We start from the raw sequence: 18,267 nt of genomic DNA, 5'->3' as shown, positions 1-18,267 counted from the left end.
TCCAAGCCAGCCACTTGGGATCTTCCTGCAAAAGCAGCCTAACCAACCTAAGAACTTCAGCCCTGCTCCAGTCACTCCAGGACTGACTGGTCTACACACAGCGGAAGCTTGAGGAATTCGATGAGGGACATCTGAAAATCACGGTTACGATAACGTCCTGCCTCGTAGAGACTGGTTACACCTTCTGGCCCTGAGAGGTTATCAACCCATGGGTCTAGATGATCAAGAAGTTGACGCCTTGTAAAGATTTTTAGGGGTGTCAAGAGGGGGAATGATGAGGCAAATCTGGAGTTCACAGCTTTGTGCCTGCTCGCCTTTGTTTGAAAACCCTTTGCATGTAACCCCTAGCAACACCCATGCTCTGTAATCACTTGTAAGCTATGGAAACTGAGTAGCCAATCAAATAATCCAATCAATTAATGCCAACTGTAGCCCATCAATTAATGCCAATTGTAGCTATGTGTTTTAACCTATATGAGGAGAGAATTCACCTAGAACGGGGCCCAGGATTTTGGAGCGTTAGCTCGTCTGGTGCCGCCGGCTCAATAAACCTAAGTTCTCCAACCCTCCGAGTATGGTGCTTGGTTTCTCGTGGGATCGATTTCTGCAACAACAAGACTTCCTGATGGTTAGAAAAAGCCTTGTGGGTGACTTCCCTGGTGGCACAGTGGTTAAGAATCTGCCTGCCAGTGCAGGGGACACAGGTTCGAGCCCTGGTCCAGGAAGATCCCGCATGCTGTGAAGCAACTAAGCCCGTGTGCCACAACTACTGAGCCTGCGCTCTAGAGCCCACGAGCCACAACTATTGAGCCCGTGTGCTGCAACTACTGAAGCCGTGTCTAGAGCCCCTGCTCCGCAACAAGAGAAGCCACCACAATGAGAAGCCTGAGCACCGCAACTAAGAGTAGCCCCCACTTGCCGCAACTAGAGAAAGCCCATGAACAGCAAGGAACACCCAAAGCAGCCAATAAATAAATAAATTAATTAATTAAAAAAGAAACCTTGTGTTGGGTTGAGATCCTGGTGTCTAGATCCGCATCACTACTTTCCTACATATCACCAGATTCCTTAGCTGTCAGATGAGTAAAGGGGTGTTTGTAGGTGTTCCTTCCAGCTGAAATGTATCCCTTCAAAACTTGTTTATTGAATGCCTACTTATGTGCCAAGGGTGATCAAGATGAACCCTCTCTGTTGTCACACGATTTATAATTTAACTAGGGTATATCAATTAGAAAATATAATGTTCCAAGTGAAATAAAACAATAAATTTAGGCAATAAAGAAAATTTATTGGCTCACTGGGGATCCAGGCACAATTTGATCCAGGACTCAAACAACAGGGATCCCTCGCTGGGCTCTGCTTCCCCTGGGTGGGATTCATTCTTTTGTCACCACATGATGCAACCCCTCCTTTCTCCTGGTGGCTTCAATCTTTCCACTATGGCTGCAGTGGAAATAGGATAATATACCATTTAGGACTTCCCTGGGGGTCCAGTGGTTAAGCCTTCCAAGGCAGGGACACGGGTTCAATCCCTGGCCAGGGAACTAAGATCCCACATTGGTGCAGTGCGGCCAAAAATTAAAAAAAAAAACCAAAAAACATAATGAAACAGGAAGGAAGGAGGCAGGGCACAACCTTTAAAAGAATGACACAGCCCAAGGACACAACATAAACTGTTTAGAACCAACTAGGCCGCAGATGGGGGACGACTGACTTCCACTAGGCCTTGAGCATACTAAATGACACACCCACAGGCACCGTGACAGTTCCAAAGTTGACCACAAAATGTCAAAAAGTGGGTGGTGGCCCAATTCCTGGAAATCCCCACCCCTTCCCCAAAATAGCTGGAATACTCCTCCCACTCATTAGCCTATGAATTTACTCACCCCTTTAAAAACTGACAACCCCTATAGCCTGGTGCCTTTCTCACCTTCTGAGATGCCTCACACTCTGTGGAGTGTGTTTCTTTCTAAATAAATCCACTTCTTACCTATCACTTTGTCTCTCACTGACTTCCTTCTGTGGTGAGATGTCAAGAACCTGTGCTTCATTAAGTCCTGAGATCAGATGTGTGATCTCAGTTAAAAAACCGTGGATTCAAGTCCCAACCTGGCTTTGGCTAGGTTCGACTCCCGGCCCATGGGTTCGAGTCCCAGTCTGAGTTACACAGTTTCAGTACCTTGGGCAGAGAAGAGCCTAAGTCCCAGTACTCCTGCACACTCTGATGAGACCATTCGAGGTCACAGGCCATCCCTAAACGACAACCGGACTCAGTGTGATGGATGCACAGATGGGCTTAAACCCAAGGGGGCCCATCCCATGTGACTCAGAAACTCGGGGACCGTCAGTGTGCTGGGCACCGTGGGCAAAGAGCTGCAGGTGCAGTGCCAGTCCAGGCAGCTGGCGTCCAACTGGCTGGGAGCAGAGCTCACCCCTCCCTCCCCCACCCCGCGGTGTGATGAGTGCGGTGGCCTGGCTTGGGCTGCATTGTGGGGGATCTCAGAGGCAGGGTCTCAGGAGCCCCTTGGGGCCACCAGAGGGGTGGGAGGGACCGCCTAGGGATGGGATGGGCCCAAAGGCTTTCCAAGGGAAGCATGGGAGGGGATGGCCCCAGGGAGGGCTCCAGGCTTTGTGTCCTACCTTCCTGCGTGGAAAAGTAAAAAGAAAAGGAAAAAAAAAAAAAAAAGAAAAGTAAAGAAAGAAAAAAAGAAGAATTTGGAGACCTATTAGGAAGAGAGAAGTGGCAACCATCAATAACTGTCCGTAATAGAAGACAGTAAATAAAATAGTTCTGCTCCGAGGGAACAATTCTGCTTGCAGGAAGCACAGATATCCTGCTATCACCTGTTAAGTCAAGCACAAATCTAGGAATCAGAGATCTGGATTCCAAATTCTTTGCAGGGCCTCTTTACACATCAGGCCCTTAAGTCATCAGTCCCCAGCCTATTTGGCACCAGGGACCAATTTCGTGGAAGACAATTTTTCCACCGACGGGGGTGGGGGCAGTGGGGGAGGGGAGGGGAGATGGTTCAGGCGGTAATGCAAGCGACGCGGAGCCACGGGGAGCAGCAGATGCGGCTCTGCTTGCTTATCTGCCACTCATCTCCTGCCCTAAGCCATGGAGGTTAATAGACTTTGCGCCTAGATCTGGCCCCTCAGGAGCTGCCCTCCGCTTGGATTCTCCTGCTGTGTGGTCCCCTTTTTCTTTATGGAAAGGAGGATAAGGTACCTGAGAGGGCTGAGGTGATAGCCACACAGCACCTGTCACGAAACAAACCCAAGCTATCTGTTGGCCTCTGCTTGTTATTCTTTCAGATTTATGGGCATTCAGCCAGCGGGTTAGGGGTTAAACATTAACTGCACTGGGGCAGAAAGCACTACGGGAGCCATGAGCCCTGAAGATACACAGGCCTTCATTGTACTAAGTTCAAAAGATCTGTGTGAAACAATATATAACCCAAATGAATTGAAAGCAGACAGAAATACCATCAAACACGCAGGGTGGGAAGAGTGCTCTGGCTAAGTACCCAGCTGCTTCTCAAGAGGTCTCAGTACTTGCCAAGCAACTCAAGAGAACCAGTAGGTCCTGAGCAATCCTTTCCTTCTTTATTCAGTGAACATTTATTGGGTACTTGCTCTATAAGAAGCCATGGTAAGAACACATGATCCGTTATGAGGCTGCCACTTAAATCCTTTTTGGAAAAAAGAAGGAATCTCCATTTATGAATAGGTAAATTACTATAAGAAACTAAATTACTATCCGCAAAGCTACAATGCACTAAAGACAAAATGTAAAACTAGTTTCATCTGGGGGCGGAAGCTGGAGAAAGAGGGGGCCGTGGCTGGATTTAAGTGAATCTTGCTTTAAGACATAAACAAATATATAGGGTTACATTGAAAGATTGCAATCAATTACAGTCTTTCTTGGCCTTCCAAATAAATGTGACAGTGCTTTCAACACCCAACGGCAAAGTTTATTTGCACCTTTCTTATCATTCTTATTCTGACTAGTATCACAGTCAATTATTTATTCATTCAATTTTCGGTCAGTCTCTCATTGAACATTTATGACAGGCTTGTTATACACAAAGTACAGTGTCCAAGGCCACGGTACAAAACAGTGAGACATGGTCCCTACAATCTAGGGACTCAGTCCAGGGAGGGGGTGCATACAAAAAAATAACTAACATGAGAGGTGCCATAACAGAAGCACGCACTGAATGCTTGGAGGTGAAGTCTTTACAAAGGAGGTGACACTTTATCTTGAAGATAACAGGAGTTTTCTAGGCTGAAATTCCAGATTATCAGGAAAGTCCCTGCAGGAGGAGCCAGCATGGTGTGCTAAGGAAATTGTTAATAGTTTGGTATGGAGGGATCTTGAGGTATGTAGGGAGAGTGTCAGAAGAGGAGGTTGAAAAGGTAGGTGGGGTAAGAGGTAAGTCACCAGAGCTGCATGCATAGATCTTGCTATGGACTTTGGACTTCATTTTACAGATTAAAGTGATTTATTGAAGGACTTTAAGTAAAGGAAGGACAATATTAAGTTTGGGATTTAGAAAGACATTCTGGCAGCAGTCTGAAGGAAGGGTTATTATAGGGAGGAACTGAAGGCAAAGAAATCAACAGGGAAATGTTTCAACATGTACATCAACAGGGAGGTGAGAAGTGATAAGGTCTTGATAGTTGAAAAAGAGGAAACAGAACGGGTTCAAGGAAGAATCGAGAGATTGACTCAACCAATAAGATTTAATAATTGATTGATGAGAGAGGATGTGGGAAAGGAAGAAGTTAAGGATAACTGAAGTAGTTAAGAATCAGGAGCCAGGGCAGCTGAGGAAATGAGACTTCCATTACCATAGTAGGTAATAGAAGAAGAACAGGTTTGGGAGGACAGATAATGACATGCTGCCTTTAAAATGCCCACATGACCTTCCATGGGCAAGCCCCATGGGGTGTTAGAAACATCTGTCTAGAGTTGAGCCTAGAGAGGGACTAAGGTTTAGGTAGGTGCTGAGGCTATGGAATTTAACGGCACAGACCAGACCACTAAGGGCAAAGCTTTTGACATCAGGAGATTGATAGTCCCCAAAACCCCCGGCAAAGTACCTTGCATAAAGCAGACAGTGTCTATGTAAAAATCTACAGAAACATACATAGACATACAAGTTTGGAAATTGCTAGTAATAGCTAGATGCCCAGAGACCTCAAATTTGGAGCCACTACAATTTTAAAGACTTCTTTTAGGGCAAAGGGGCTATAGGAAGAGTACAACTAACAAACTACTCTGGGGACTTCTCTGGTGGCGCAGTGGTTAAGAATCCACCTGCCAATGCAGGGGACACAGGTTCGATCCCTGGTCCAGGAAGATCTCACATGCTGTGGAGCAACTAAGCCCGTGCACCACAACTGCCTGTGCTCTGGAGCCCATGAGCCACAACTCTTGAGCCTGGGTGCTGCAACTACTGAAGCCCTTGTGCCTAGAGCCCGTGCTCCACAGCAAGAGAAGCCACTGCAATGAGAAGCCCGCGCACCACAATGAGTAGCCCCCATTTGATGCAACTAGAGAAAGCCCGTGCAGCAACGAAGACCCAACACAGCCAATAAATAAATAAAATTATAAAACAAAACAAAACTACTCTGTGTAAAATAAATAAGCAAGAAGGATATATTGTACAGCACAGGGAAACAGAGCCATTATTTTGTAACAATTTTTTGAGAGAAATGCTGGATTTTTAAAAATATTTATTATTTATTTATTTTGGTGGTGCCAGATCTTAGTTGCGGCATGCATGCAGGGTCTAGTTCCCCAACTAGGGATCGAACCCAGACCCCCTGCATTGGGAGCTTCACTCAGTAGACCACCAGGGAAGTCCCAATTTTTTTTTTTTTTTGCCACGCAGCATGGCTTTTGGGATCTTAGTTCCCCTGATCAGGGATCCAACCTGGGCCCTCAGCAATGAAAGCACAGAGTCCTAACCTGTGGACCACCGGGAAATTCCCTATTTTTTAATAATTTTAAATGGAGTATAATCTATAAAAAATGTTGAATCATTATGTTGTACACCTGAAACTAATATAATATTGTAAATCAACTATATTTCTAGAAAAAGAAAGTACAACTAGCATACTAATATTCAAAGAGATTCTAGCCTTCCCCCCAATTCCATTAAAAAGTACTTTTATCACCTTCTGTATTTCTTTGCATTGGTCTTGCAGAGAAGAGACAGGGTTAATACTTTATGAAGAAGCTGGGGAAATACAGTTTATCAGAACAGGGGAGTTCAGTCGCAGTTGCTGGAACACAGAAATTGGTGTCAATGTGTTTGACCTTCAGCAAAGTCATTCTGAGGGCAACTTCATGGTGTTTTAGGAACTAAGCAATGTCTTCATTAAATGTAACACAATGTTACAGTTCTTTTGCATTTACTCATTCTTTCAACAAACATCATCTGAGCACTTCATATGTTCTGGATACTGTGCTAGAGATAAAAGAGCTCATCCCTCAAAAAGCTCACAGTCCAGAGGAGGGGCGGGGTAGGGGGACATAGAGAAGGGAATACAATTCAAATATACTGTAAAGTGCTGTGATAGGGATAAGCACCATATGCAGTTAAAGACAGAGAAGGACAACCCAACGCAGAGGGTAGGAAATGAGGGTGGCGACATGGTTAGAGGAGTCTTTCCAGAAGAGACAACACCTGGGCCAATGATACAAGGAGGTGAGGTTCCAGAGCAACGGGAGAGCAACTGAAAAAGCAAAAAAAAGAACAGAATCATTATGGCTGAGCATAGACTACATGGAGGGCAACGGCAAGAGGTGAGCTGGGAGAGGTAGACAAGGACTTTATTAGGCCCCTTCCTTCCTTCTTTCCTTCCTTCCTTCCCACAAGCATGCTTTTGGAAATTGCAGCTGTTCTGGCCTATACCTAAAGGATAGGGGAATTATTTATGATTTGTCCACACTTGGGCTAGAGAAAAAGGAGTTGTAGATCCCTGAGTCCTGACCTTTGTTGGCAAACAGAGTGAGAGAAATAATTCATATCACCTAGAGACTCTCCTTCCACTCAGATTTGGAGATGTGTTCGGTTTTAACAAGGGGACTGTCACCTCCAAGGTGTGGACAGGAGTCAACTGAAGAGAGGTCTCACTCTTGCTGCTAAAAATGAGGTCCCTGGTCCAGCAGAATCAGCATCACCTGGGAGCTGGTTAGAGAAGTAGAATCTCAAGCACTGCCCCAAACCTGAATCAGAATCTGCATTATTAACAAGATGCCCTGGTACATTCAAATTTGAAAAGCCCTGATTTACAAGATAGGAAAACTGCTTAGCTCTTAAAGCTTGTCACCACCTTGCAATCTAATTGCTTGGCTTTTTGCATGGCTAATTGATATGTAATCAGTTTGTCAACCCCTATGATTACGAATTTTGTCCAAAAGTAAACTCAGTCAGGGGTTAAACCGTTTACACTCTACTAAACATTTCCAAGAAATCTCCTTGAAGTCAATGAGGTTGAGATCCCTTGAAACGAAGAGCTTGCCCTCTGGCTGATGTGTGAAAGATTCATTTTTTTTGCGCCATTGTGACAAAATATACATAACATAAATTTACCATTTTAACAGTTTTTAAGTGTACAATTCAGTAGCGGTAAGTACATTCATATTGTTATACAACCATCACCCCCACTATCTCCAGAATGTTTTCACCTTCGCAAGCTGAAACTCTGTACCCACTAAACAATAACTCCCATTGCCCCTCCTCATGTCCCTTGGCAACCACCATTCTGCTTTCTGTGTCTATGAAGTAGACTAGGTACTTCACATGAGTGGAATCATACAGTATTTGTGCTTTTGTGATTGTCTTTTTCACTTAACATAATGTCTTCTGTAGCTTGTATCAGAATTTCCTTCCTTTTTTAGGCTAAATAATATTCCATTATATGTATATCCCATATTATGTTTACCATTTATCCATCAGTGGACATTTGGGTTTCTTCCATTTTTTTTTTTAGTTATTGTGAATAATGCCGCTATGAACATGGGTGTGGAAAGTTTCATTCTTATAACCAGCATTCATGGCAGGCAGGCATCTCCCTTTCCCAGCTCATCCACATTATTTCCTAGAGGCACGCCACAAGGAACAGTATAAAATTCACAGTTAATGGATGTTCTAAGTGAATTTTCTTTCATATGTCAAGTCTCTAGTTGACTCCTCATTAAGAAAAGGGAATTTGCTGTTGTTTGGAGCGAAATGTCTGTTCCATTTAGCGTCTCTGTCTGGGAGCAATGGCCTTCTGAATATAAACTGAGAGTCAGCGCCAAGACATTAATTTGTAAAGCTCAAGTATTGATTTGGTGATGCCATTGTCTTCCCTGATGCTATTCCTATCAACCCAAATTATCTCTGTGAATACAGGAACCATTTTTGCCCTGGGTGCGCTGGGAAGCTGGTGACAAGTGCCTTGCTAATAGGTTTTGACAGAGATGAACCGTCAGCGGCTCCTGGGCAATTCTGGCCTTCCCTGCCAGAGTGTTGCTGGGCAGAGGAATTTGCAGCCCTGAAGCCAAGGGGCAGACACCCATTAGAACAGACTCAGGGCTCCATCCTGATTGCAGTGACCCGTACCAGGGCTCAGACAAGGGGAAGAGTCCCTGCGCTTACGGTGGAACTGTTCTAAAGAATTATTTAAAGCGTATTATCTCCTCATAATGATTATATTTCTCTTCTGGAGTCTCCAGTTTACTTGTGCAGCTTCAGGAAGCTGGGGATTGCGGTGGGGGATGGGGAAGGGGACAGATTCTCCTTACGCGCTTTCCCACAGGCATCCAGTGGGGGCGCTCTCACGCCCTCCATTTCGTCCCCAATGTTTCATCCCTGGAACAACTGGTTTATTGGATGTGCCTGTGAAGGAGGGGGTTACAATGAATCACACCAGCTCATTTGGGGAAAAAAAAACAACAAACACTGAAACTCTGGATTTCATCTTCTGTGCAAACACTTTTGCTTTGCAAACTGAATCTAGACGTGAAGACGGGGAAACCACTAAGTTCCCCATTTTCGTGTTAATTCCTGGCCTTCAAGGATGATTAACTTTATCTAGAAACTGTAAACACATTTGGGCTAATCATTTATGAGATCTGATTAAGAGCTTTACAGAGAAGATTTGGATCACGTTAAAAAGGCTCTAGCAATTTGGGAGAGTGCACATGTAAGGAATTTCCTTTTACCCAATTATAAAAGAAGAGCTAGAAATCACAACCAACTACCCAAGAAAGGGGTGAGGATCTCGTGCGTTTTTTAATCCAAAGGAAAAAGAGTGCATATTGGTGAGAACATTTGAAGAAGTCCCACGAAAACCATCGATTAAACCAAAAGACGTTAACGTGAGATGAGATTGTATGTGCTTGCAGCCATGGCAACACGTGACCTTCAGGAAGGATCCAGTGAGAGTCTGGAAACATGCATAAGATAACAAAGTACCTGCAGGCCACTGCCTAGAATTTACAATTTGCCCCTGATCTATCCAATAGAAAGGTCTTTCGCTGTCCTTTTCCTCTCCATTCATGCGTGCTTATCAAAATCTTACCACCGGTGGGAAGACTGCCCAGGCTGACCTCTCTTAACTGTAATCTTTCTTTTGCACCCTTTCAAAATGTGTGTCCTATGTGTCCTAGGGTAGCCCACATGGTGTTAATAACACGTTTCTTAATGGTCATTTTCATGACATTTTTCACATGTATGGTCTAAGCAATCTATAAGCTCCTTGAGGTAGGGATTACTTGGGGGGAGGGAGATGTTTGTTGTTGGTTTTGGCCTTTTCTCTAGGGTGTCCTGAAGAAGCACTTCTTACACTTTAACATGCGTGGGAATCAACAGGGGGAATCTTGCTCGGGACTTCCCTGGTGGCAGTGGTTAAGAATCTGCCTGCTAATGCAGGGGAAGTGGGTTTGATCGCTGGTCTGGGAAGATCGTACATGCTGCAGAGCAACTAAGCCAGTGTGCTGCAGTTACTGCACCCACAGGCCCTAGAGCCCATGCACTGCAGCGAGAAGTATCTCCCGCTCTCTGCAACTAGAGAAAGCCCTGGGAGCATCAACAAAGACCCAACGCAGCCAAAAATAAGTAAAATTAAAAAAAAATTGTTGACTAAATACATGTTAATAACTTATTTTAAAAAAGCAGAAAAAACCCAGGATCTTGCTAAAATGAAGAAGTTGATTTATTAGGAATGGGTTGGGCCAGAGAGTCTCCGTTTTTAACCAGTTTCCAGGTGTTGCAGCTGGTTGGAAGACCACAATTTGAGTGGCAAGGCCCTGTAACACCCAGTAAGGTACTTCAGAATAAACAAGTAAAACTTTCTATTTGTAGTAGTTATGGGAAAATTCCTCTTCTGGGGCCTGACCCCTTCAAGCACATGCTACCTTGCAATAAGACCTTATCCTTTGATCACTAGACTGTCCTCTAAACCAGTTGAAGCCTGAGGACATGATTTTATTATGGTGCAGTTTGGATTTGTGTTTAACCTCGAGGAATATGAGTGGTTTTACTAATGTAATTTGAGAGGATTGGTGAGTAATTTGGGTGTACATAGCCCAGCCCTGCCAAGCTAGGCCAGCCTTGACAAGAGCCACAATCATACTCTCTGGTCCCTTAAAAGGGAGCACACACCAGCCTGCACAGAGTGCTGAGAGCTGTAACTCCCCATCTGGAATAGGGGCCCTCCCTTTTCTCCCTGGTGGATTAGGTAGGTAGAAGCATAAATAAAGCTCCCTTGTGTTTACCTGTGTCTGTCCAGTAAGTCTCTGTTTCCTACATAAAGTCCTGTACTGTTAGAGGCAAAGATGCCGCTTTTCTTTTTTTTTTTCTTTTTTAAAAAATTTTTTATTGGAATATAGTTGATTTACAGTGTTGTGTTAGTTTCAGGTATACAGCAAAATGAATCAGTTATATATATACATATATCCACTCTTTTTTAGATTCTTTTCCCATATAGGCCATTACAGAGTATTGAAGAGAGGACACTGTGCTATACAGTAAGTCCTTATGAATTATCTATTTTATATATGCCCCCTTTCATTTCACCTTTGAAACTAGGAACATTAGTCTTTACCCTAAGCAGACCTCAATAAATGCTTTTTAACCAGAGGGACAGACCAGAAGGATAAGCTGGCATCACCAAAACTGCAAAGACAGCTGACTGGACTCAAGCCAGATCTTTCAAAACCTCAGTTTACTTGTCGTAAAGTCAAGGTGTTGGACTAGAATATTCTTATCAGCCCTTAAAGTCTGTGATTCTAATCAACATATCAGGGAAAGGCACAGAATGAGACAAGAATTCCACACCTGCCTACTCGAGGGCACAGTGTGACTGGGAACCTCTTGGCTCTTATCCTCTGCCTGGTCTCAGCCCAAATGCTTGCCCTGAGATGGCGCTAAATCATCCCTTCCTAGACAATTTGGTACCTCACGTCCGCCAGCCTGTTGTAGAAAGACTGGAAAAGATATGCCCTGTGCTGCCACCTAATGGTTCCTGTTCTATCAAGGTGATTCTTCAGCACCGTTGGGATATTGTAGAATCTTTAGGGCCTTTTATACATAATACTTCAGCTATGAGACTCTAACAAGAGAGAATAAAAATAGGATACTTCCAGGTGCCACCTCATTCAGGGAATCAGTGACTATGACTGTAAGAACTATAAGGGTTTTTTAAACTTTGTAACTTCCTCCTTATTGTTATTTCCTGTCTGTTTCCCTGTAGTGATTAGCAGTAAAATTCTAAAGACAAAGAGGGCCAAGGTGTTTGTTTTCAAGGGCAGCAAGGAAGCAGGGAGCTGGGGGGACTGAACTCCAAGGTTTGAGGTAAACAACTCCAGGAGATGGAGTGGGTGGAGGGAGCTGAAGAGCTGAAAGGAAAGCAGGCTGAGTCCTCAGGCTTGTTTGAAAAAGGAAAAAGGGGGTGGAAGGATGAAGGTGCCTTCTAGTTGCAATGAAGGTAATGGTCTTAATAGCATTGTTGTTCTTTCCTGTTTTGTCTTCAGATGTACCCGTCTGTTTTCAAATCAGGAAAATGAAGCAAACGTATAACCAGTATTGTAGTTCAGGGGTCTTTGTAGCAAATGATACTCCCCGAGAGTAAGGATCCTAGGTTTCTACAGAAGAGCCAGCCAGATAAGGTACCTGGATGGGGACAGCCTGGGGTCAGGCTGTAGGGAGTAGTGGGGACTGTGGTGAATTGGAGGGCACTTTCCCCATCTAAGGCAGTAACAGCTATTCAACCCCAGGTGGTTATGGCCTTAACCAGAATGTGTACCCATATTGCCCGATCTTTATTATTATGTGCAGGCTCCTTATTTTTAAATGTTGGCAGCTAATGCTTTGAAAACAAACAGAAGCATTGTGTGGGCCAAATAAAACATGTTGATGAGACATATTTCACCCAAAGGCCAACTCTTTGAAAAGTTGGACCTAGAGCAATTTGCATTCTGGAATCTCAGAGTACTAGCGTGATCCTGGCAAGGCAATGTGGTCTTCTGTCGACAATAGCAAACTACAATCAAACAAGCAAGTAGCGGATAAATTGGGGAAGTATAAAACGCTTTGTGTTTAGATTTGTTCATCTGTTAATTTTTCATGTCCAGCTGAATGTATTCATTCGCTAAATCAAGACGCGTTTATTGAGCACCTAATATGTGCTAAGTAATGATAAACAAAAACCTTTTCTGTAAAGGGCCAGAGAGTAAATATATTAGGCTTTGAGAGCCGTACAGTCTCCCACAGAACTACTCAGCTCTGCGGTTAGAGTTGCACAGCAGCTGTAGACAGTATATAAACAATTAGGTATGGCTCTTTTCTAAAAACAATTTGATTTACAAGAGGCAGCAGCTCAGATTCGGCCCATAGTCCATAGTTTGCCAATCCCTGATCCAGAATATCTGAGAGCTTGCAGCCTAATGCATCAGTTTTCTTTAAGGAGTCCTACATGTTTTTTATTTTTTAAAAATATTTTATGTATTTATTTATTTATTCTTGGCTGCGTCGGGTCTTAGTTGCGGCATGCAGGATCTTCGTTGAAGCATGTGGGATCTTTCCTTGCGGCGCACGGGCTTCTCTCTAGTTGTGGCGTGCAAGCTCCAGAGCACGAGGGCTCTGTAGCTTGAGACACGAAGGCTATCTAGTTGAGGTGGGCGAGTTCAGTAGTTTTGGCGCATGGGCTTAGTTGCCCCTCGGAATGTGGGATCTTAGTTCCCTGACCACGGATGGAACCCGAGTCCCCAGCATTGGAAGGCGGATTCTTTGCCACTGGATCACCAGGTAAGTCCCTTATGTTTTACCTATTAAGACAAGGGTTTAGGGTGGTATCACTACAATTTTAAAATTATTTTTGTAAGATGCCCCAAGTAGCTCTCTATTATCATTTAGTATAATACAAGCTATCATAACTATTCTGTAAACATAAACAAGTTACTTTAAACATTGGAAATAATTCTGGTCCTACCTAGCAACTGAAGTTAGTTGGGCAAGGCTGTCTGAATATGAATTTAATGTAGGATAATTTTTCACAGAGAACCATTTATACAGGAGAAATTTGAATATTTGACTGAGCCAATTACCTCAGTAGAGTGATTCAATGCTTGTTTTTTTGGATTCGAAACGGTTGTGAAGAGGCAACATAAAGCTGAACACACCCGTTTGCTTCCTGAGTCCTAGGATTTACTATTTGGAACTTTCCTAAGTATGTTCTAAAGAGGACAAACGAAGCAATATATCACTTTCATCTTTATATTCTCAATGAAATAATAGTACATAGAAGATGCTCAAAATTTTTTTGCTTTATGAATGAGGCATACAGATTATGGCCACATTAATTTCTTCTGATGTAACATCTATGAAATATCAACTAAAGATGCCTAGCTATTTGTATGGCTGTAGATACTGTGTATTGGTTACTGAAATGTATTTGTAGACTCTTTCTCCTTTGCTTTCTTCTACTGTAGACTCCCTTGCAGGTAAGGGGACCATATGTTCCAATTCTGACCAACAAGATATAAACCCAAGTACCTGCTGGGAGCTTCAAAGAACGTTTCCTAATAGGGACTGAGTCAGTTTGACCTCATATCCCTTCTCTTTTCGTCCTAACCTAGAACATAGATGCAGTACCTTAGCAGTTCAGTAGCATTTTGAAACCATGAGGACAAAAGTAACAGACTGAAGATGATGGAGTGGAAAGAAAGAGGAAGGTTTGATGATATCACTGAGCAGCCCCACTAGCCTTTTGTTTTTGTTTTTTGGCTGCACTGTGTAGCATTTGGGATCTTAGTTCACCGACAGGGATCAACCCTGTGCCCCCTGCAGTGGAAGCTCAGCATCCTAACCACTGGACCACCAGGGAAGTCTCAGCTCCATTAGCCCTGAACTGACCACCTTTCGGTTTCTTATTACAAGAGAGAGAAAAAAAAAAAAAAAAAAAAGCCCTAAGGGGTAAAGCCATTATTATGTGGTTTTTTATTACTTGCAACCCAACCCAATCCGATCTATCTGGGGCTATTTAGAGTTTCCTTCTATTCTCACACTTCATCACCATTGCTCAGGAAATGAAATTTCTGGCATCTAATGTAGTTGTATTAATTCTCCAACTCTTCCTATGCCGCTTTAGAGTTGAGTTAAAGACATTTAAAATCTTGTTACAAACCCAAATAATATGTGAAGAACAAAATTCATTGATTTTCTTAGGAAGTCCTATTATAATACATCAACAACAACGTCAAAGAAAATGTTCTACAATACATTTTCTAAGAAAATCAAAGGTATTATCAACAGATTTCTTTCTGAACTGGTTAGGTAGCAAGTATTTTATGCCAACAAACTATCCAAAAAGTAGTTAAAAATACATAAGCATATTTTACATTTTAAAATTTCATGGCCCCTAAAACCATTGTATTTTGTGACATATACATTAGGTTATTATAAAGACCTTTCAAATTTTGTTTTTTAAGAGCTCCCAAGGACTTCCCTGGTGGCGCAGTGGTTGAGAATCTGCCTGCCAATGCAGGGGACATGGGTTCAATCCCTGGTCTGGAAAGGTCCCACGTGCTGCGGAGCAACTAAGCCCATATGCCACAGGGACTAAGCCCATGTGCCACAACTACTGAGGTCCACACACCTAGAGCCCATGCACCTAGAGCCCACGCTCCACAATAAGAGAAGCCACTGCAACTAGAGAAAGCCTGCACAGCAGCAAAGACCCAATGCAGCCAAAAAAAAAAAAGAAAAAAAAATTCCCAGTTGCCAAATTTGGACAATTTCAGCATAAAAAAAAATTTAATTATGGTAATAGATTGTAACACATTAAAAGTTAAAAAATCTATAAATCCACAGTGATTCACAGGCATATCAGCTAATAAATGTAGACAAATGATAGAGTTTGCAACAGCCAATACAATAATTGATTCAAGGGAAGATCATTAATAAATGCTAAAGCCTTCTAGTGAAAGGATTTGGGGGAACAAAATAATTACGTGGTTTCAAAGTAGCATCCTACACTGGGAATTCCCTGGTGGTCCAGTGGTTAGGACTCCTAACTTTCACTGCTAAGGGCCCAGGCTGAATCCTTGGTCAGAGAACTAAGATCCCTCAAACTGCATGGTGAGGCAAAATAAATAAATAAATAAGTAAGTAAGTAAGTAAATAAATAAATAAGTAAATAAATAAATAAATATAAAACTGTCAAAGTAGCAACCTACAGGTCAATTAATAATTCCAAAGGGGAAAATATATCTTTACCATGGAAAGATCTGTCAGACACCATCTTAACCAAGAGATAAAACTTGGCATCACCAACAGTAAGACAATGGGCAGCCTTCTGATCTTATACACTGAGAGATACAAAAGAGCCCCTACGCAGAATTCTTGCTGGAATCCTTAATCTGAATCTAAACATAAGGAAACAACTAGGCAAATCCAGAATTTGGAAAAATCTTCATGACAACTGGCTTGGATTCTTTAAAAAGTTCAATGTCATGGAAAACACCAAAACGTGGAGATTTTTCTAGACTTAAGAGAAACTAAGGAGATAATGATCAAATGCAATGTGTAAACCTTGATTAGATTCTGTGTTATAGAGGGGAAAAATCCAACTGTAAAAGAAAGGGACTTCCCTGGTGGCCCAGTGGTTAAGAATCTGCCTGCCAATGTAGGGGACACGGGTTTGATCTGTGGTCTGGGAAGATTCCACATGCTGAGGAGCAACTAAGGCTGTGGGCTACAACTGCTGAGCCTGCGGTCTAGAGCCTGCGAGCCACAACTATTGAGCCTTCATGCTGCAACTACTGAAGCCCATGTGCCTAGAGCCCATGCTCTGCAACAAGAGAAGCCACTCCAATGAGAAGCCCACGCACCGCAACGAAGACCCAACGCAGCCCCCCCGGCCCCACGCCCCCGCCAAAAGAAAGAAAGAAAATTAATTCACCCAGGGCCGGCTTCCTGAGGGTGCAATCTGTGAGTCACACAAGACCCCATGCTCAGAAGGGTCCTACATTTGATCGAATGCTCTGCTGTCACCATCTTGAAATTCTTGATAATTTTTGAACAAGGGGTAGGCACCCCTCATTTTCATTTTGTGCTGGGCCCTGCAAATTTTTGTAGCTGTCCTCAATCCACCTTGGTACGCCCAGTGCTCAGCACAGTACTGATGCTCTATGGGTGTTCAATAAAGGTTAATTCTCTTTCCCAGTCCCAGTACACTGAGACGTCCCTCAGACCTTCAGCAAAGATTTACCCAGAGCTTCCTCTGTGCCAGGAACTGTGTCAGCAGCTGGGGATAGAGTGAGGAGACAAATCAGGCAGCAGAGGCCCCCTCCCGCTTCACAGCAGGGGAGCTGCTCAGAAGGCTGTTCACGCAGGCAGTGGAGCCCACCTAACCATTTGTCTAAGCAGCAATGACAGTCTGACTCATCTGTACTTTTAGTTAGAGAAAAACACATCACCTTGGGATCCTGATTTTGTGATTTCTGCTTTGTTCCAGGAAATGGCAAGCTCTGATAAATGAGGATGGGACTTCAGTTCTTTTCCACAGTGTGAATAAAAAGTCGACTCTGCCTTTTAGTATGTTTGTGGTCTATCACATTGACATCTGGTATTAAAGAAATCTGTCAGCACCTTTTAATTCAATTCCGTTTCTATGTACAAAACACTGTGCTAGGCACTGCTGACAGGGAGATTTTTCCTGGATCTTTTTAAGTTCATCATACAAGCTCTTTGGCCAAAGATTACGGTGGGCTACAACTTCATGGGGAGTCAGCAGAGAGCAGTCGTCAAACTGAAATTCTGATATAACTGGCTTCCACTTGCTGAATGTTTTTTACTAGCTTTGAGTCCCCGGGGCAATTCCTTAGTCTTTCTAAACTTCAGTTTTTTACTCATTTAATATGACCCTGGTGTCAAAGGGCTGTTGTAAAGATTAGATGAGATAACTTACACAAAGTGTCTGGCTCTTAGTAAGAAAACCACAATGAAAACAAAACCTAAAACATCTTGTAAAATTGAGCTATTTTACATCATAATGGCGAAATGGTACTGTTCCTGGCACATAGCCCCTTGTCATAAAACGCTTGTGCCTGCAACAGCTATTTTTCCAGTAAGAGGTGGAAGGCAAACAACTTCAGCCAACATCACCCAGCACCATGAAGTCAGTGGGGTTCTCTTCTTCCCTTTCACTCTCGGTAGTGACCCCCGCACCCCCAGGCACGCAGTGTCTTTTGTGGGGGGAGCTGAGAAATGGGTCTGGAATGCCTGCAGCTGCTGGATGCCTGCAGCTGCTGATGGGGCCACTGGGCGGGGGTGGGGGGAGGTTGGAAGGGTGGGGGTTTGACCTGTCCTGGAATCTTTAGCTTCTTTGGAACCTGGAGCCCACTGCTTCCTAGCACAGTCTGCTCACTGAGCACCTAAAGGCTCTGGATTTCCCACCCATCCCCCCGCCCCCCACCCCTGCCTCCCATCATTGGCCAGTCATTAGATGTGGCTGCCCCCAAAGACAGGGGCATGATCTTGGACAAGACAGGCGAGCAATTCTTGGAGAGACACTCATCTGAGAGCAGTTGGCCAACTCTCCCAGCAGGTAGGAGATTGAGTGCTTGGTTGTGAAAGGGGGAATCTAGGTAGGCAGTGTACACCAGAGTCCATTCCAATAACTAAGTGGTAGGAATTTTTGTTCTACATTTCAGCCATTCCAGAAGTTCTGGAATGCGGGTGAGTTGGGGGAAGATAAAGAATCTGG

Source organism: Hippopotamus amphibius, chromosome 17 (genome assembly GCF_030028045.1).
Source record: "Hippopotamus amphibius kiboko isolate mHipAmp2 chromosome 17, mHipAmp2.hap2, whole genome shotgun sequence".
NCBI lineage: Eukaryota > Metazoa > Chordata > Mammalia > Artiodactyla > Hippopotamidae > Hippopotamus > Hippopotamus amphibius.
This window is presented reverse-complemented; position numbering follows the sequence as displayed.